The sequence below is a fragment of the Conger conger genome, chromosome 5 (assembly GCF_963514075.1).
Source record: "Conger conger chromosome 5, fConCon1.1, whole genome shotgun sequence".
Classification (NCBI taxonomy): Eukaryota; Metazoa; Chordata; class Actinopteri; order Anguilliformes; family Congridae; genus Conger; species Conger conger.
The window spans coordinates 36,655,486-36,677,256 of record NC_083764.1 but is presented as its reverse complement, the minus strand read 5'-3'; the positions used below and the strand labels follow the sequence as shown (position 1 = coordinate 36,677,256).

Here is a 21,771-nt window from a genome sequence, read left to right as displayed (position 1 = left end):
CAGCGTGTTCTGTCAAAATACAGCCAAATGATAACTTAATGAATTTGACTCGACTCGGACTTGTCAATAAGGACTTGTGAACAATAAGAGTCTTCGTAATGAAAATTACGAAGTGAATAATGTCACAGCCAATGATTATTTTTTATGAAATATATTCCTTAGTTAAAACACAACCAACATCGTTTTACGCACCACACCATATGCCTTTTAGTTGCAACTATAGCAACACCCTACTCTGTATTTCTTGCATAGCTCGCTAAGATTATATTTTTCAATGATTTATATGAAATATATTCCTTAGAGAAAACACACCCAACGTCATTTTACATGCCACACCGTGCGCCTTTTAGTTGCAACTATAGCAACACCTTACCCTGTATTTCTTGCATAGCTTGCTAAGATTACAGTTTAAATAATTCAGGTTTATCGGGCCAAACAAAATGATTGCAACTAGCAAACTGTGGACAATTAAAATAAAAGATGTGGGAGCAACCACGTCAAATTTCAACAGACGTTTGAAAACTCATACAGAAAGGTAAGTCAGTTTACCAGCACCGGAGCTGATCAGCCCTGGAATTATACTCACCTGAATCATTGAAGCCCTAATGACTAAATCACCTGGATCTGGGCCTTGGTAATCATCTTTTTAAAAAGTAAAATAATCTAAAAGGGTTCCCAAACTTTTGCAGAGGACCCTTTTCTTTTTTTGTAATTTATAAACAGTAAAACATTTTAAATAAAATGCTTTAAAATTTTAAGAAAAGTCTCATGTTTAACTCTCTACCATTTAGATTTGCTTTCAATCACATATAGATTCATTGTAACAGACATTTAAACCAGGTGTCCAAATGTTTGCACCCCATTGTACATAAGGACAACGGCATGAAATGCAACAGTTATGTGTATGGTCCCTGCTCGCACAGTGATGGTGATAGAGTGAGTGCTTGGAAGTCATTGGAACTATGTTTTAGTACCTGACACTGTTTATGCATTAATTCTGAAAACTTCAAAAAGGCTGTCATAACTGCAGTTTCCACATTTATGTTAATGTACATGCATTGCTTTGGTGCTGGTGTTTTTCTGAATTTGACTTAGTTGTATAGGTCTGAAACTTATTCAGATTCCATGTTGGCTGTCCTAAGGTATGTGCGTGAGAAGACTCAGACAGAGGTGGACATGCGTGTGGGCGTGCACACGGGCACTGTGCTGGGAGGAGTCCTGGGGCAGAAACGCTGGCAATATGATGTGTGGTCCACTGATGTCTCAGTGGCAAACAAGATGGAGTCAGGGGGGCTCCCTGGGTAAGAGGAGGCTCTGACCATACCCTTCAGAATGGAACCGCCTATGTACTCCATTATACCTCTACACCTATACCGTAGCTGAGCATAGTGAGGGCCAGATCTATTAAAGGACTGCAACTGCTTTTCCAATGCAAAAGTAGTTGCTACAAGGTTGCAATATGTACATGGGATTTGCTATTAGGATGTAATTTTCCGGGGATTAGGTTGGTCTGCGATTTTCCTTTGGATGCATCTTAAAATGTGTTCATGCATATATCTAGTGAAAGTGACTAAAGTATGCATTAATTGTGACTGCCAGTAAATCTGGCCCTACTTAATAAACACTGAGGGCCAGATTGTTATTGAGACCCAAATGCAGACCAGGGAATTCCAAAAATCATAGTTTATTTCAGTCCGATATCAAAGCCAGCTATTCAGAACACACAGTGCCAAATCGAGTTGCCGAAGAATAGTAAGGGTACAGTCCAAGGTCAAAAATCCAAACCAGCAGAAAGGCAAGGTACAAAAGGACAAGGCAAGAGAATAGTCGAAATAACAGATGTAGATCAAAAACCAAAAAGCAAACAAATCAAAGAGGCATGGTAAACTCGGAATCAGGCAAAGAGGTGCCGCAAGAATCTCATGAATAATAGGCATACAAATAATCAGCTGTAATATTATGATCAACGGTCTGACAATGGTAACTACTGAGACTGGGGTTTAAATACACTGAGGGATAAGACAAACTAGGCAGGGCATGGGAGTGAGGATGATCTAACAAATATACAGTACTGTGCAAAGGTCTTAGGCACCTGTATAACATTCTGAGCAGATAAGATTCTTTCTTCCTAAATAAACTTACTATACATTTTACATTACATTTAGTAATTTTAGAACTGAATCAAATCGATATTTTTGTGACCACCCTTCGGCGTTAAAACTGCATCATTTCTCTGAGATAGCCCACGCTGTCCTGCAGTTCAAAAGACAGGGAGGTTGTTCCAAGCATGTTGGAGCACTTGCCACAGTTCTTCTGCAGACTTTGGTTGGCTCCTTGCTTCTGATCTCAGACAGCCTTGATCAAGTTTTTATGTAAAAAGTTGTCAACTGCTTACAGTAATATGTTACTTTTTTAAATTAAATACGAAAAGGTCTCTGCAAAATTAAATTTTTTGGAAAATGAATATTTGGAAATCTCAAATGTGTTTATACTAACACACACAAAAAAGAAACATATGTATAATAAAGTCTAGGGTGCCTAAGACTTATGCACAGTACTGAACATCAGGTGAGAAACATGAAAGGGCAATAATACAATAACGAGGGATGCGCGAAGACGGACTGGATTCACAAAGACACACGTAATACAAACGACTCCGGATTGGGGTGTAGACAATTGCACATAATTAAGGAACGTAGAGATAGTGGAGAGCAGGTGTGAACACTTCACTGAATTAAGGCAGGCAATTTAGAGATAGAACAGGGAGGTGGAGCTATAGAGCAGTATATAAATAGAGATAAAGTTAGTCTATTAGTTTACGTGATTAAATTATAATTACCCAAAACTAGTGACTGTTAGTTATACAGACAAATTAGTGCATTAATATAACTAGTACTGTACAAAATCTGTTTGTTGGTATTAGTAGATTAGTGCTATCTACAAACATGGAGAAAAAGCTGGACGTAAGAAAAGCGAGACTGAGAAGGAATCGTGGGAAACCGGAAAATTCCAAAAACACCCTAATAGTGAATCACGCAGAGAGGGTAGTGACTCGGACTTAGAGCTACATAGAGACACAGACATCACAGGGGAAGACGAGTGCAATGAACAATGAATGTAAATCGAAAACCAGACAAGAATATGAAAAATAATACATTTACAAGAATACAAAATTAAATTAACAGACAAAACTCAGGAAGATTACACAGATTTACTAAGGAAACAGTCGCAACGCAAAAACATTCACTCTATTGCAGCTCTTTTGTGGTCACAGATACCAACACATTAATGACTGATTTACAAAGACTGTTACTAATTACTCAGCCCCTCCTCAGTTTGGATACACCTCATTAGTCATTGCCTTGGAGGTTTTATCCACTCTTGCTGTTTGACCAATTTTTTAAACATTTTATTTCAACCTTAATTGATAATTGTATTGCCTTTAATCATAATGACACTAGCTCCCATGTTGTTATAGGATACAAGCATAAGTTATTTCTTACTCGACACACTCAAACAAGATGCGTAAAGCCAGGTTACAAGAGCGTACTTCTGATATTCAAAATAGAGAATATTATTCTCTCAATTAAAGCTATGCAGAATAATAAGGCTCCAGGCCTGGATGGAGTTTTTATAGAGTTTTTTTTAAAGTTTCAGAATGCAGCGTTGGCAGCGTTACTGCTGTTAGGACCCAGCTTCTCACAGTGGAATCAAAGTCGGAGAATGCAGGAACTCACCCAAGACAACAAGCAATTCCCAGACAAGAGTAGAAGTTTACTGAATGTCATGCCGGCCCAGCAGGAAGATGGTTAAACAATGGTCATGGCTGGGCATGGTGGTGTTGGTGGTGACATCAGGAGCAAATATGCCGATAGAAACAAAAATGTCAGAATGCAGTAAGAAATCTTAGTTTCTGTGAAGCTTTTAAAGGACCGCCCGCACAAAGTGGTGGAGCTTGCTCACTCTGCTATGGCTCCATTTACTTTTGCTAATACGGCTTGTCCTGATTTTCAGGGAGCAGTGCACAGCACCCTTGCCCCTACCGTGGAACACTGCTCCTGGGAGAAAGCTACCTGCTGCTGGCCATCAGTGATAACATACTGAATTCTGCAGAAGTGACTGTGGCATGGGTAGGGAAGTGGATGTACCCGTCCCACGCAGACTAACCCCTTTAATCATGTTATCCTCCTGGCAAAGCCCAATTGCCAATAGGGACCCCTCGCTAGCTGTCACCCATGATTTTCTGGGAAGCTAGAACTGTAATTCTCACCCGGCACCTGGGACGCGAGCAGGTTTCCTATCAGGACTGTCACTTCCATTCCAGCCCAATAACAACACCCCTCTTTTCTGTGGGTGCAAGCATTCTCCAAGAGCAGTGCATTTTTAAACAGTTACTTTCTAACCCCATGGAGCATAACAGAGATAGCTTCTCCTGTACCCTGCGTAGCTGCAGCCAGATTGGCATGCAGCCTGGTTAAAAAGAAGCCCTCCCTTCACCACTGACACCATTCCATCTGCTAACAAATTTTTTAATGGTTAGACCTTTTAATTGCATTTGCTGCTGAACCTTTAACCCCTCCCCGTGCATCAATGTCAGATGACATGTCCCTGCATTCTCTTGAGTGCTACAGGATTATATTACCGGGAAGGTCATCTCTGCAATATATTAGACAATTTGAATATGGTCTTGTGGAAAAATTGATTCAAAGAACACTTTTTATCCACGTTATCTGATACACTTGTGAGTGTTGGACTGATACTCACTAGGGCCGGGAGGGGCTTCCTTTTGTGAAACCAAATTTGGGGCCTTCATATAATTTAGGACAGGAGCCAGGCTTCCCTGGAAGAACACATCTAATCGTCAGCTCTCCTTGTGCATGGGTAGCAAATTTATGAATTGCTTCCACTGAGAGTAAAAACATACTCCTTCAGTCCTGCTGCTGTCTTTGCCCAGTTTGCCCCATATATCTCATGATAACTTAATTCAATCTCCCATCCCATTCCAGTATGAACCCATACTCTCAGACTTCTCCAGCACAGAGACTCACAACAGCAACCAGGCTCCCTAGGAGTCCATAGGGTGGGCAGGGATCATTATGCCCCATGGTGAGCCTCACCTTTGTATTTCCGTAAACGTGACAAATGAATTCCTGCAATGGTGTGGTCAGCAGAACTGTGTGTGGCCCAGTCCCATTATGGTCGAGTGACTTATTCTGGAAAGCTTTTACCAGAACCTGATCCCCTGGTTCCACCTCACACTCCTCACATTCCTCCTCTGCAGTGTCTGGCTCAGTCCTTGTGAAACAAGTTGTGACAGGTGCCTGCATACTCCACTAACTTATCTCTTATGATATGCCTGTGAGGCATCAAACATGAGGCAGGGACAGCCTGTTAGAACTTCAGACGGTGAAAGTTCTTTAGGGTTAGTTGGTGGTGCTCTCAGTCCTTCCTTGCAGTAGAGAATTGACTGTGAAAGTTGTAGTGTCAAGCTAGCATGACCGTGCAAATCATGGCTGAGTAGGCGGGGTAGATTGATACACATACATTGTTACATATGCTTGACATATACATGTAATTAACTAAAAACACACAAACAAACTAAAACTATATAATTAGTTAGTTTACATACCAGTTAGAAAAAGCACATTGGGTTTGGGCATTTCGTGTTATCATTGCTCTTACTCAGAACTGACAGAGAAGCACATGTCAGACAAGATGGGATCCAGTTGGACTAGATGACAAACTGAGGTGCTCCCATGAACTCAACGGTAATGCACACTAATTTGAATACAAACTGGTTGGATCTCATATTAACCCAATCTTTACCAACAGAATGAGGGAACATGAACCTCATACAACATACAGTTCATTTAAAAATGTAAAAAACTGTAACAACTGACCTCACCCATTGTAACCCATTTTTTTGGGGGAGGGAAAACACCTAGTATCCGTAAATCGCTACTAATAAGATTTAAATTCAGCAGGGGACTCCCAATTTTCATTATATTACTGGTCGGCTCATATTCATAAATTAATTTATTGGTTTGGACCAATGGACCCTCCCTGAAGTAGATTATAGGCACAATCCTGTATTTCATCTTCTCTTTCAGCTTCACTCACCACCTCCGTAGCGCCCTTAATGAAGATGCCCTCTTTCATAGTTATGCAGGGTTATCCACAGAATTTGACTTAGTGGCTGTAGCATGTTGTCAAAGGTTTGTGCTGATACACTTTGATTGAGAGCAGGCTGATGAATTTACTGTCTTTTGAGGCTTTCAGGAAATGCAAACATTTCATTTAAAACATACTTTTTATGTGATTAACATGTCATATTTTTGACATGCCTATAATAGAGAAAATGCACCAACTGCATCATAAGCAATGATGTCTCCCATGTATAATGTCTCCACTCACCTCCATTACAGGATGGCTGGCATTCAGATGAAACTAAAACATGTTTAAATCTTCAGTTATGTCATAAATGTTGTGAGTGCCACTTGGGAAAAAGGGGGAAGCAATGGGTTGTTTGCCATCATGTGGTATTTTTAAATTCATATTGACTTAAATGATCAGAAGAGATGTTATATCCTATTGACATCATGCGGGGGGGGGGGGGGGGTTTGCAGCTATAGATTTTGATATGTGAAGTACAGGTCAGATCAATAAATCTGAGTGTAAAACAGAATATACCAGATTATGAATTTTCTTTTTTTTTTTACAACCTTTTGACATACATCACAGACGGGTCCACATTTCTCAGAGTACAATGGAATGCCTGCATGGGGAGTTTGACGTGGAGCCGGGTGATGGGGGTGAACGTTGTGATTACTTGAAGGAGAAAGGCTATGAGACCTTTCTAGTGGTTGTACCCAACGGCAAGGAGGGACTCAAAGGTCTGGTGAGTGGCATCTCCTCACAAATCTGTCACCCTTATGTGCATGTGTATGTGTTTGGGGGATATTTAGGGCTCTGCAGTGTTGCCTATATTAAGGATTATGCATTTGCCTCTTGAATAACTAGATGCACTACCATCTCTCTCTTTCTCTCTCTCTCTCTATTGTTGTTTCGCATTTTGTTCAAGAAGCTCTCTGTTGATACACCCGCTCCAAGTTCCCCAGCATTAATAAATACAACAGAATGCAATGGGAGCGTCCACACAGCCTGCACCACGCCCGCAGCGGAGCCTGAGGAAGTGGACTTGCAGGTATAAAAATCAATGTTAAACAAGATTCTAACCTTCTATGTATCTTAATGCTAAACCGTGAACCGTGATGGTAAACCAGACTCAGTTGGGGGGGGGGGGGGTTATGGCATCCAAAGTCAGTCAGTTTCGAGCAGGTTGTATGAAGAATCTGAAAGTAGCGGTCCAGGGATGTGGTAGCAGGCTAGAATAGTGGACAAAGGGAGGACTTCGAGGAGGAGGGGAAGGAGGCAATTGTGTCATTCATGAGAGAGTAACAAAAAAAAGAGTTGGGCAAAAGCTGTAGGTAGAAAACAAAGATACACTGAGTAGAAACAAATACTTCACAGGGACTAGCCTGAGATAAGACACGGTGGAGCACACTAGGCTCAGATGAATGCACTCTGTTTGATGTGACACTGACGTTTCGGCATCAAACAACGTTTTGACTCTGAGGAAGAAGTCGTTTGACGTTTAAACGTCTGTCTCACAGTAAACAGGGCATTTCTCTGAGCTCCACCATTTCTTATTTCGGGCTAGTCCCTGTGAAGTTGTCTTGTGTAATCTATCTGTCCTGCTTGTAGAGCACCTATTGGATCCTTTATTTAGCTGGCTTGTAGCACGTTTTTCCCTTTCTGCATATGTCTGTGTGCATTCCATGTCCTGTCTCAGCAACGTCGGCTGCGTAACCTGGCAGAGAGGGTGGTGAATGCTCAGGAGGATGAGCAGGAGCTAAACAACCTGCTGAATGAGGCCCTGCTGGAGCGGGAGACTGGGCAAGCGTAAGTGTGCTAACCCCAAGATACACACTCAGCTCTTGATAATGATGAGCAACAACACAGGTCATGAGCTATATTATATGCCTAGAAATGGGAACTATATATGTGTTCTACTAATGCAATTGCTCAGAGAAAAGATTTTAACAAGTAATATGTTTATCTCCCAAAAACACAGGTGTAAGAATAATTGGCATTCCTGTTTTTGGTACTTTGTGCATCCACCACGACTGAATGGCTTTCTATAGTGTTATACTGTATGAGATGTTAGAGTCTATATGGTGAATATATTGAGTGGGGGAGATTTTTCACTTTTCCTTCGATTTAGCAAAAGAGATGACATTTTAGGGAAAAATATCAGGACTTACCTTTAGGTTAATAACAGCGATAGAGTACAATAGAAAGTGAGGGGGAACTGATTCTGGATCTGGAGGACTGTGTTGGCCAAAAACTATAAAAAGTTGTTACCATAAGTTTACATGCACAATGAAAACTTTACAAGAATATATCCCCCTTTATTCCCTGCCCCTTCCCCCTCTCACTTGCCCATCTCCTTCCCCTCTCCTCTTACCACTCCACTCCCCTTCTCCCTCTCTCCCTCTGTCTTCTACCAGTCTCAAAGAGAAGCACACGGATGCTCTGTACCTGCGTTTTATGGATCCAGAGCTGGAGATGCGGTATTCAGTGGAGAAGGAGAAGCAGACTGGAGCCGCATTCAGCTGCTCCTGTGTGGTCCTGCTGTTCACCGCTGCCATGGAGACCTTCATTGATCCACAGTATGTGCACTCAATATTAATTTGCCATCCAAAATATCCAAATGATGCATTTAAAATCCAATTTCATGGTTTTCAGTTTTGGTGGCTTACAAATACATATTTAAGAGATTCTGCTGCATTTCCCCTCTTTTTCATCCTCTCTCTCTCTCTCTCTCTCTCTCTCTCTCTCTCTCTCTCTCAATCACACACACATACTCCAACAACTCTCTGTTCTTCTATTTCCTTAGGCTGACCGTGAACTATGTCACATTTTTTATTGGGGAAGCCTTGTTACTTATTCTCACTACTTGCTCAATGGCGGCCATCTTTCCCAAGGTAAGTGCCCAGTATGCCTCGTTCAACAAGCCAGTTCAATCATTGCAATCCACCTCTGCAGATAAATATGAAATCAATGAGATCACTGTGGTATTCATGCTGATTATGCTGGCGTTACTGACTTTCTGGAAATTGACCACTGTTTATTGATTAATAATTGATTGATATCTGTGTAACAGATGTTTCCCAAGAAGCTGGTTTCCTTCTCTATTTGGATTGACCACACACGCTGGGCCCGCAATACATGGGCCATGGCGGCCATCTTTGTTCTCACCATGGCTGACATTGTGGACATGGTGAGCAAGGCAGTCCTCATTGTCCCTCTTCTTCCTCCCTCAGCTCTTCTTCTCTTCCTTATTTTCTTTTTTCCTTCATCCTGTCTTCTCTCATTTCTTTTCATTCTTTTTCTTCACCACTGTCCCCAAGGCATTTTTGGGTTTTGGGTAAATGTTCCTAATGTACATTTTGTTCATTTTCCAAGATGTCCCTTTATGTTATTAAGTAAAATGAAAGTTTGGCATGCAAACAAGCCTTAAAGCTGATATTTTCAAGAAACGGGTAACGATGTTGCCTAATTGCGGTGCACTGCCCATGCTGGAACCATCATCTTTCTAAAAGAGCAAGAATCTGTTCTTCCAACTTCACAATTGTCACTGCTGTCATATAATTGATAAAATATAATCAAAAAAAGATGTTTGTAATTACTGGCAATGAGGTTACTGTGTCAACTTTCAGCTTTAATTTGATGTACATCCATATTGGGTATTCCATGTAGGAACTATTATACATGGTCCCCCCATTTTAGGGGAACAAAAGTAATTGGTTGGTTGCTCAGCTTTGTGTCCTTGCATGATTAGTTCATGCACACGAAAGCTAACAAATGTTCCAGAGTTGATTCTAGGTGAGACTTTACATTTTATTTATCAGACTTTTATCCAAAGTGACATAAAGTGCACACCAAGGTCATTAAAACAAACCACAGAACAGGTCGGATAAGGTACAATGTGCTTGGCACATTGTTAAGAAGCAATAATGCATTGGTGAGCTCAGCTACAGCAAACACCCTGGTAGCGCACAGAAGACCACTAGTAGATGACCGAAGACAACTTTAGTTTGTGTAGAAAAAACTATTTTCAGCTATTATATTTGTTACGACTAGGAATTATACGCACTCACAAACCTTTGACGTTCTTTTTTTGTTTTGGTTTTGGCACTTGCTGCTGTGACCTCAGGCAGCAGGACACACCTCTGTTCCACAGGTGATTTAGATTGGCCTCCTAATTGTTGTGGGAAAATGGGGGTAGAGAGAGCGTGGGTTGTAGGAGAGAGTACGTTGGCAGCAGGCACAAGATTTTGAATATTGTTTGACGGATTCTTTGGTTTTTTGGAAGGAGTTAGGATTATGGATGAATGGAATTAAAAAATATGGAGTTTGAGGTGCACAGAGGAATTGTTCTCTAACCAAATATCAGGTAGTATGTTTTCACTGTGGGGAAAACCATGAAGTGGGTACAAAGAAGTGTGAGAGGGAAAATGGAGAGTGAGGTGGAATTGGCAAGAGCTCAGGGGAAAACGTTATATGCAGAAGCAAGATAGAAAGTGAGGGCTGAAAGAGGAATTGTGAGGAAGGAACAGGACCAAACTATGGCAGTGGAAAAAAAACAAGGACACAGACGAAGTATAAATATAAATAAAGTGTCATGGGGTTTGCCTAGCTCAGTTGGTTTTCCGGGCTTTACCTCTTGGAGGCACGAGAGGGCACTCCTGTCACATTCATGTCTCCCCCGTGTAGTCAGTAATCAGTAATTGCACAAGGAGTTGGTCATCACAAACAGGTGTGTCTCATCTATTTAAGCCCCTTCCCTAGACTCTGTTTTTTTTTTTACTGCAGCGATGTTGTGTGCTTTCTGTGCTCGACTCGGCTTAGTAGCTCTGTTATTATAAGAAGAGCTGGAGGCAAGAGCTTTATGTGGTCTAGGTTCGTTTTGTTACTTTTATGTTATTCACATTTATGGCCGTCTGTCACCATTTGTAGAGCTCTGGTTAACCTCACCGGTAGTAGGACTGGACGCAGAGTTGGCTTTGTGCAATTACCTTCGTTGTCCCTTTTCTGTTATTTACAAAGCTAGGTTAGCGTTATCCACTGTATTCCATAAGCCACAATGAACACTGCAGTGTGTCGGGCTAAATGCCACAATGAACACTGTGCTGTGGGTAGGGCTATAAGACAGTCTGAACACCCTACTGTACCCTGCACTGTGTTTAGGACTGTGTGTCCCTCTGAACATCCTACAAAACACAGTGACGTGTGTAGCGCTGCAGCCACTCTGTACACAGTACTGACCTGTGTGCTGTGTGTAGGGCTGCATATCATTTAGAACATCCTCTTAACACAGTGCTGTGCATAGAACTGTAAGCCACACAGTACTGACCTGTGTGTAGTGCAGTATGTCATACTATAAGCTTTGGAATTGGATAGGGGGTTGTACCTATTCCCTCCTCGGCTTGTTTTGATACCTTTCTCACTGATGGAGGCGGAGTTCACTGGGTGTACATCTTTCATCATTACCTGCTGGTCACCAAACTAGATAGATGTTAACCGGAGGTCTGGTTTCCACCTGGGATGGGCTGCCCTTGAGTTTGGCAGTCACGTTGTCTACCTGTTGTTCCTCGCCTCGGATTTGCACTCCTGTGATTACTAGTGGGGCGCAAAACGGAGGGTTGCTTGGGTGACCTTGGTTGTGTGTCAGAAGCCCCCCCCAGCTTTATATCTGTTTCTTATTCTCGCAACCTTTTCTCGGGGTAGCTTTGTGTTGGCAGTTTGCCAGGCAACCTTTTCCTTATTTAGTTGCACTTTATGAACGAGTGGTTACCTCACGTTAAGATCCCCTTCACGGTCAGACCCGGTCGTTGGACCGCAGTCTCTCCCGGTTCACAAAAGCTCCTGGTCCTCCGAACCCACTCCCTCACATAAATTTATTTATTGCAATGGTCATCAATTGTGCTAGTGACATTGTTACAAAATCAGAAGGGATCAAGATGATTTTGGGTGTTACTGATGTGAAAGGGGGGATTCAAGGAATTTTAGAGACAGGGTTCGGTGGGAGTCAAACACCAAGGAAATAGAGAAATCGAAATGAATGAGCGATTATGGATGGGAGAGTTATATGCATGTTGTTGGTTTTATATTTATAAATGTAGTTGTTTTATATATGTATTTAAAAATATATATTTAATGGAGAAATAAATTCCAACAAAATGATTACGTACATTCAGTAGGTGGCGGTAATGTCAGGGATCAAAACAACAGGACCCAGTAGCAAGACCATAAAGTAGTGTTCAGAATTTTTATTGTTGACTTGGCAGAGTATACAGGCGGAGGTGGATAGCCAGCAAACAGAATAAGAAGGGAATAGGCACTTCGTAAGTAAGTGTCCAGGCAGAGGGTAAATACACCAGCAAACAGATAGCAGAGATAATCCAAAGTGCTAATCCAGAGATAGCAGGGATAATCCAAAATGAAGTCAAAGTCACGGGCAAAGGGTTGATAACAAGCGGGCAAACCAAACAAAATCCGAAACGAAAGTCAAATACAGGTCGATAGACTATGGTTCAAAACGAGACAGACGGATAAAGCAACAGCCAGGAAGTCTAAGACAAAACAGGTCATAACAGGAATCAATCATAAATAAACGCTGGAGAGTATGGTCGGGACACATAACAATCTGGCAACGAATTAGACTAACAAAGGAGTTTTTATACACAGGTAGTGAGAGGGAAATGACAATCAGGTGTGGGAAACAATCAGGAAGTGGGAGACAGGTGAAACAAATGACAGGGAATGAATGAACTGACAGACTACAGTGTGCACAGAGGGTAACAATAAACAGAAACACTCTGAGACAAAACTAGACAACGAAAAACACAGAACCTGACAGGTAATGTAACCTATAAACAAATAAATTAAACTATCTGCAAATAGAGTAGAAGGATTTGGCTGGCCCTGGCGAGAATAAGGGGGTTGTTGGGTCACCTGTGGAAAAGGTGGATGTGTTCCGTGCCATTTCGTTTTCATTTTTCTATTAGGCTCACAGCACACACCTTAGGTCGGAAATCTCTCTTTAATTGAGTCTTGACAGGTGCATCGCTGTCCGGCCAGCACACTAAAGGCTCAATTTGATTGATCTATTTCCTAGAAACATAGAGATTCATAAAATATAGATCAAGAACACACTCCAGTAGGCATAAATGTTTCAAAGACTACCATTAAGAGCAGATTACTCCAGCATAACCTCAGAGGGTGCAAGATGCAAGATGCAAGATGCAAACTGGTGAGCCTCGGGAAGAGAATGGCAATGGACAGATGACTCTATCAAACTGCTACAACCTCATCTTTGAAACATGGCAGAGGCAGTGTTATGGCTTGGGCGTGCAAGGCTGCCATTGGAACTGGCTGACTTGTCTTTATTCATGATGCGACTGCTGATGGTCACATCAGGATGAATTCTGAAGTGTGCAGAAACATCTTACAGTGGGCTCCAGAATTATTGGCTCCCTTAATAAAAATGGAGAAAAAAGGCTGCATATAATATACAACATGGATAATTATCTATCAAACATGATTATTAGGTAGACGTGTACACCAAATATTTAATCAGCCAGTCATGTGGCAGCAACCAAATGCTATGCACCCCTAACAATTATTGTAAATCAAACAAAGTGAAATTTGCAATAAAATTTTACTTAATTTAGCTAATCTCAGTCTATTGGAACTATTTTGTGTCATTCCATCTCTTCTTGTTTCACTAGGGAAAATCCAAAGAACTGTCAATTCAGAAGACAGAGTTAGTAATTGGGCATCACAAGTTGAGTAATGGGTACAAAAATATACATAAACGATTTAACATACCACTTAGTAAGGCCTTACATACCATCAACATGTTTGGCGGCAAAATAGAATACAAGGAGAAGCACCTCATACTTACTGTCAAATAGGCAGTGGGTCATTGATGTTCCAGGAAATCTTGGCAGAGACTCTGGTTGCCTCTGCCAGGAAGCTGAGACTTGGTCATAGGTAGATTGTCCAGCAGGACATTAACTCCAAACCACACAGAAATAGTTACTTTAAGTAAAAACAACATTCTGGACAACAACAACCATGTTCTGCAATGGCCACCTCTGTGTAGATACTTAAATCCTATGAAAAATCTGTGGTCTGAACTGAAGATAATTTCTTTTGTTAATAAAGCACACTGCTTTATATGTGTTGGAAAATAAAGCTTATGTCACTAACTATATTTTTTAATTGCATTTTTTGTGCATATTTATCAACCAATAATTATGGAGCCCACTGCATCTGCTCAGATCTAACCAAATGCCTCAAAATTAATTGGATGACACTTCATTTTGCAGTAGGACAATGACCCCAAACATACTGCTAAAGCAACCAAGAAGTTCCAAAATAATTTGATGATCCTGACTGGCAAGTCAATCACCCAACCTGAATCCAACTGAACATGTGGTGTGCCTGGTGAAGAGAGGACTGAAGGCAAAAAGCTCCCAAAACAAAAAGGAGCTGAAGATGGCTGCAGTACAAGCCTGGCACAGAACCACCAGGAAAGAGAATCAGCATATGGTGATAACTTTGGATCACAGACTTCAGGCAGTCATCAAATGAAAGGATTCGCAACCAAATACTAACTATAACAACTTTATTAGTGTGATTGCATAGCAATACTCTACTGTTATTCTAATGTCAACTTTATCAGTGCAAACCACCGCAATCAGGAAATGCACATCCCTAGTTTTCGATGTTATTTTTTCCAATTAATCTTGGTCCCTAAAATGGTGGAACTATGTATAACATGGGATGCAATTCCTACAAGAATCACCCTCAAATGAAAGCTGCCAATCTACACTTTAACACCATATTCAATGTTTCATTTCATATTCAATGTGCTGGGGTACAAAGCCAAAACAACACAAATTGTGTCACAGTCCAAATACTTATGAACTGCACTGTAAATTGCTTTTTGCTATTTGTGTGTCAGGGCCGTGTAGAGACTTTTTGAGGGGCAGGTACTCAGTGAGAAAAAAGGACAAGGATTGGACACCCAATCATTGTTTTGTACTTCTCCTGATATTGTTGAGGTTGATTTTGCTGTAATTTTGTTCTAATGTTACTCTGAAATTGTCCTTCTAATACTCAGATGTTGATATTGTGTGATATTGTGCTGATATTGTAGCTAAGCTGTCTGCAGCCCCCGTTCTTGCTGGGGAACAGCAGTAGCAATATGGAGCTTTTTCTGGGGCCACCGGAAGGCGAGGGGGGCTGTGTGGATAACCCCAAATACTACAGCTACATTACTGTGCTGGCACTTGTGGCGACCACCATGTTGGTGCAGGTCAGTCACTTGGTCAAGCTCACCCTCATGCTACTCATCACCGTGTCTATTGGTGTGATCAACATCTACAGCTGGTGGGACCTCTTTGACCAATACGACCGTGTCCGCTTTAAGGAATACACGTGAGTATTATTTCTCATTGTTTACTTAAGGACCAATGGCGTCGCGTGAGCTCAGAAATTGTGGGGCGCAAAACTTTCCTTTAAACTAATCATTGATCTCAAACGGTTTTCTTTAATTAACAAATGTGTAATTATCTGACTAATCAATCGGGAATTTACAAAAATCTGTTTTAATCACTAAACAGTCAATACATCAATTAATTCACAAAATACTCACCGTCAGAGGTAGTACTGTCAGATATAGCCAGCTCTCGCCAATTAGGTATCAGTATTTAGTAGCCTATGCTTTATGCATTTAATTATATTTGCATTACAAAATCATGCACATTTTATCAAAATTATTTGCGGACACATGTAGACTTCTACATGAGATGCATCTTTTTGATAAGTGTTGGCTAGGCTACTTAGTGGTTAATTGATTAGCCCCATCATTGAAACATTTGTTAATCAAGATAATTGAATGAAAACCGGATGAGGTCAGTGATTAGTTTAAAGGAAAGTTTTGCAGCCCACCAATTCTGAGCTCATGAGATGCCACTGCCACATACTGTCAGTATTTAGCTAATGTTGAAGGGATAGTTCGCATTTTTCAGGCCCATGTCTGCTGAGTTTCTCATCACAAATGATGTAATAAATTGTGGACATGTCAGGCTGTCCTACATCAAGTTTGCGTAGCTCACTCTCCGTTAGCCATTAGCTTAGTTAACCAAAAACTAGCAAAATAACATTGATTTAACAGGGGGGTAAAAAAACTGAACGAACCAATGAATGAACCAAACTCAAATAAACATGTTGTCATGTGTTCATTTTCTTGCAGAAATACAAAGGCTATCGTGTAATGAAAACGCGCCAATATTGCCAAAACAAGTGTCTTTTTAGTTGGTTTTGGACCATTTGCCTAAACCAACGGAAATCATATGTTGCTTGGCTACTCTTGCTGAATGCACTTACAGCACTTCTCAGGGTTGCCTATGACAGGTGCACCAGCACTTTTTGTTTACCCTTTCCCTCGTCGCACTCTCAGCTGATACAGCTTCAGCAAGTTGCGCTTGCTCTCTTTCTGCCAAAGCCCTCTCAATCTCCATAAGCTTCTCATCCGTATATTCGGGTCATCACTGACACTCAAAATTATTTAACCACCGTTTACAGCCAGAGAGTAGCAGTAGAGAGGATCAACCTAGAGGCTAAATCGGCCCACGCTTAAATGCTTATGCAGACCACAGTGCTGTTTTTACATTTTGGCAATTTAGTTGAGAAGAAAAGTAGGTTTTACACCAAGGGTCAAATTCTCAAAAGAAGGCTGCAACATCTGGCAATAGGTTTTGTTCATATTAGCAACATTAGCTCAAGCAGTAAGAGCAGTCATCTGGCAGTCGGAGGGTTGCCAGTTCGATCCCACCCTGGGTGTGTCGAAGTGTCCCTGAGCAAGACACCTAATTCCCAAATACTCCTGATGAGCTGGTTGGTGCCTTGCATGGCAGCCAATCGCTGTTGGTGTGTGAGTGTGTGTATGAATGGATGAATGAGAAGCATAAATTGTACAGCACTTTGTATAAAGGTGCTCTATAAATTCCAACCATTTCCCATTTATTATAGGCTACATATAATTCATTTAAATAAATCATATTGTTAATCAAATTCACAAATATGGGAATGAAAATGGTCCAAAATGATGTGAAAGTGCATAGATTTTCATCAAGTAACATGCATTTAAAAAAATGAATGTACACATTGGAGATGTATCATATATAGTGCAAGTGATTACTAGTGGTACTAGTGGTTGTTATGATTGAGCAGTTGCATTAAAAAAAACATCTGCAGTAACTTTATTATTCAATGTTTCTTTTCACAGGCCTTATATAGTTCCTTCCAAGTACTCCATGACTGTAATGATCGTCATTATGATGTTCGGCTTCTACTATTTTGCCCGCCATGTATGTATCTCGCACTCCTCCTGCTCAATGCTTCCTTTTCCCAGTATGGGGCTCAATTTATGTTATAAGCAATAAAAGTAATATTACAAATTAGTGTTGCATATTTTTGGCTTTAGATGAGGTGATCTCTTAATTTTTGTACAATGCACAGGATGTCGACTACTGTATCAGTTACTGCTTGATAGCTCTGCATATGTTTTTATTTGAGCGTAAGTATCACTAGCCAAAAGCTCACATAAACAAGAGCTGTTCTCTCAACCCCCCCCCCCCCCCCCCCCCCCCAGATGGAGAAACTAGCACGGACCCTTTTCTTGTGGAAGATTGAAGTGCATGACCAGAAGGAGAAGGTTTCTGAGATGAGGCGCTGGAATGAGGCACTGGTCATTAACATGCTGCCGGAACATGTTGCGCGACATTTTCTGGGATCAAAGAAAAGGGACGAGGTAAGACAGTGAGCTAAAAACGCAGTGGACTGAGAGAAGCATTACGATCATTGTCATTATTAATTCATGCATTTTCCTTCTATTGCTGTGCATTGCTATCCATAATCCAAAAACAGTAAAGTAAGGCAAATAAGATTCAAGAGTTAATACATACTTTATGGCCAGTTGATTCAAATGCATTTGTCATTGAGGCTAACTACAGCCCCAATGATGGATCCAGATGGGGTTCACAGGACATGAAACCTGGGTGAAACCCATCCCCCCTCTGGACAGATTAAGAGGATTTATACTCAGTGAGCACTTTATTAGGTATTTATTACTTATTTTTTAAACTTCTACTGCTGTAGCCTATACACTTAGAGTTATGATGCGTTGTGTGTTCAGAGACTTTTGCATACCACTATCAATTTTTTCCACATCCTGATGGTTGATGTGAACAGTGACTAAAACTCCTGACCCGTATCTACATGATTGTACGCATTGCACTGCTGCCACACAATTTGCTGATTAGATAATCGCATGAATAAGTAGGTGTAATAAAGTAGAAATGTTCCTAATAAAGTGCTCGGTGAGTGTATGCTGTGTTTGCAGCATGTTAGACAGCAAATTTAGCAGAAAAGCAAAAGTGTTATAGTTTTGACTGTTTACACAGATTACAGTTTAGCAATAAAAAACAGGACTCTGGATAGGCTTCCTGCAAATGACAAAATCTAAACATTACTATCTTATTATAATGGAAGATATGAATAATGAGTATTCCTGAGTGTTGATTAACGTAATGCCCACTTGCAACCAGACTTAATTACAGATGAATAAATCTGTCAAGGATTAAGGGTTATAGCTGAGTTCGATCCTGGCTTCCTGCAGGAACTCTACAGCCAGTCCTATGATGAGATTGGGGTAATGTTTGCTTCCATACCAAACTTCGCTGACTTCTACACAGAGGAGAGCATCAACAACGGTGGCATCGAATGCCTCAGGTTCCTTAATGAGATAATCTCTGACTTTGACAGTGTGAGTAGCCGCACTTTAGACTTCCCAGTTTACTGTACCAGACCAGCTTTGTTCTTTGTAAAATACCACTGGACCCTTGAGAGTGCATTTTGTGAATGACCTTTGACCACTGGCAGCTCCTGGATGCTCCTCAGTTTCGCTGCATCACCAAGATCAAAACCATCGGAAGCACTTACATGGCAGCATCAGGAGTCACACCCGAAGCGAACACCAATGGATACAAGGTGAGTCACACCTAAATCAGGGTTTTACCTGTATATATTACAACCTACACACCTGGCTGAGTCACAGATACATTAGCGCACTCATGATAATAATAATGATGAGGATGATTAAACCTAAAATATGGGGTGACCTACATACAGTACGTATGCATTTTTAAAAAATTTGGTGGTGGAAGAGATGTTGTTGTTGCAAATGGTAATGTTTATGATGATGGCTACATTGTATCCTACTCCCCAACATCCAAGGATTATCTCCCAGGCAAGTGTATGAGTTGGTAATGAGAATGTTGATTGCCATGAAAATGTTTATGATGATGATGATGACTGTATTGTGTTCTACAGAAAGATGAGATGTCAGGCCGGGAACGATGGCAACACCTTGCAGACCTGGCCGAATTTGCCCTGGCCATGAAGGTCACTCTCACAAACATCAACTGCCAGTCTTTCAACAACTTCATGCTCCGTATTGGTCAGTGTACAGTACTACATGTGTGTGAGCGGGCATGCTTGCATCTTAGGTGTATGTTTGTGCATATGTGCACATGTGCATGTGTAACAGGAAGTGCCATACTCTTTCTCAGGGCTCAACAAAGGTGCAGTGTTGGCGGGAGTAATCGGGGCACGAAAACCTCACTATGACATCTGGGGAAACAGCGTCAATGTAGCCAGTCGTATGGAGTCAACAGGAGTCATGGGCAACATCCAGGTATATCACACCTGTACAAGCAATCAAATAAATGGAGGAGTAGAACAGCTACTTTGGTAGAAACATAGATATGGATATATTTCCTAGACCTTTGGAATGAAAGTGTTTAATCAGTGGTCAGCTTCATTTTACAAAAATATTTCAGTGGAATTAAGCCACTTGACAGTTTGCCAATGCACTGCCTCAGTTAAAGTGAACAGGACAGTTTATTTAACTTAAATTGTTTATTGTAGAAATGCATACTTCTTCAAGTATCCCTAACTGTCTCCATGGCTGTAACGCCCTCAGGTGGTGGAGGACTGCTATGTCATCCTGAGAGAGTATGGATTCCGTTTTGTGAGGCGAGGGCCCATCTTTGTGAAGGGAAAAGGGGAGCTACTGACGTTCTTCCTGAAGGGGCGGGATAAACAGGGCTCCAATGTCAACCTGCCCCACCAGGTGGCTGACAATTCCTGACCGCACACACTGACACAATGGTTGTCACACACTGACATGCCCTCTGTCACACATTGCCTTTCACGCACTGACATGCCCTCTGTCAGATACTGACATGCCCTCTTGCATACCCACTCAAACACAAACCATCCATCTTCTCTCACGCACCCCTACGTAGGTATGCTGTGTACACCTACATAAATAACACACTTAAAACGATATACAATGCAATGATATACAAATGATATACACATAGGTGAGTTTTAGTACTACGCTTGCATACAGCAGAATCATCTTTGACTGCTTTATCAGATGCTATTCAGTACAAATGCTCTCTGGAAAATGACAGCAACAAGCCAGCAGGCTGCCTCAGCTATCCATGTTGAGTACATCCCTCATGACCTATAGGTATGTGTGTGTGTTGCAGAGGCATATATGACACCTTAGACTGATGTCCTATTCCTCTGTGACATGGATGAAAGTGCAATATCTAATTCCGTCTCTGTAAACCCTAACCCCCGTCACACTTGCCTCCTGTTATCCTTGCAATGTACGAAAGCACACTTGCCCACAAGATGTATTTTTATACTCTAATTGTAACACATTTTTTGTTCAACTAGAAAAATGTTCTGAAATCATGTGCAGGTCCAATACATAACCATGTGTGTACCATTTTGCATCACATTCATTCAGAAAACTACAGGGTCAGTAGAGAAGAAATAGCTAAGCTATACAATATTTTAGACAAGGATCAGTATCGAGAGCCTTGGCATCAGAAGGTAGACATTTTTGATCCTTTCTTGAAATGGTGAAATGGTGAAAACAGATATCTAGTAGAGAGCCAAACAGCCTTCATTAACAATATTGCTTCAGACTAATATTGCTTATTCCTTTTGGTTTGTGCCGTCTTAAGACAAGATGTCATCTCACACCATCCTGTCTCCATCTTTGTATAATTCCAGGGTGTAGATATTTGGAGGCCACAGTCTTTGTTGTTAATTCTCAAGCCCTTATACTCAGGATTGGGAACTGTGAATAATGTTATTCATCTAAATTATTTGTACAATTATTTTATTAAAACTTTTAAAATGTGATACACAATCTCTGTGGTGTGGTATACTTTCTTATTGGTGGTAAACTCATTCCCTTTCGGCTAAAATCTCCTATTTTAAATCCTGATGCATGTAATTGAATGTATATTTGCATTAAAAAAACCTTTTGGGATTACTCCCTCTGTGGATATGTAATTGAAACCGCAACCAAGTGACAGGTTTAAATTCTGGAAGAATCTCTTTTTTACCAAGGCATGATCTAGATAGATAGATAGATAGATAGATACTTTATTCATCCCGAGGGAAATTTTAGGCATTCAGTAGCTTATACATACACATATATACACACATATCTCACACACATAAAGATCAAAAGTAAAAAAATCAGAA

The 21,771-nt window shown here is 40.9% G+C and overlaps 1 pseudogene; it reads left to right on the top strand.

The window, feature by feature from the left end:
- The window catches only part of LOC133129462 (adenylate cyclase type 3-like), a 57,049-nt pseudogene extending 35,619 nt beyond the window's left edge, over positions 1–21,430 (top strand).
- Positions 21,431–21,771: the final 341 nt, after the last annotated feature.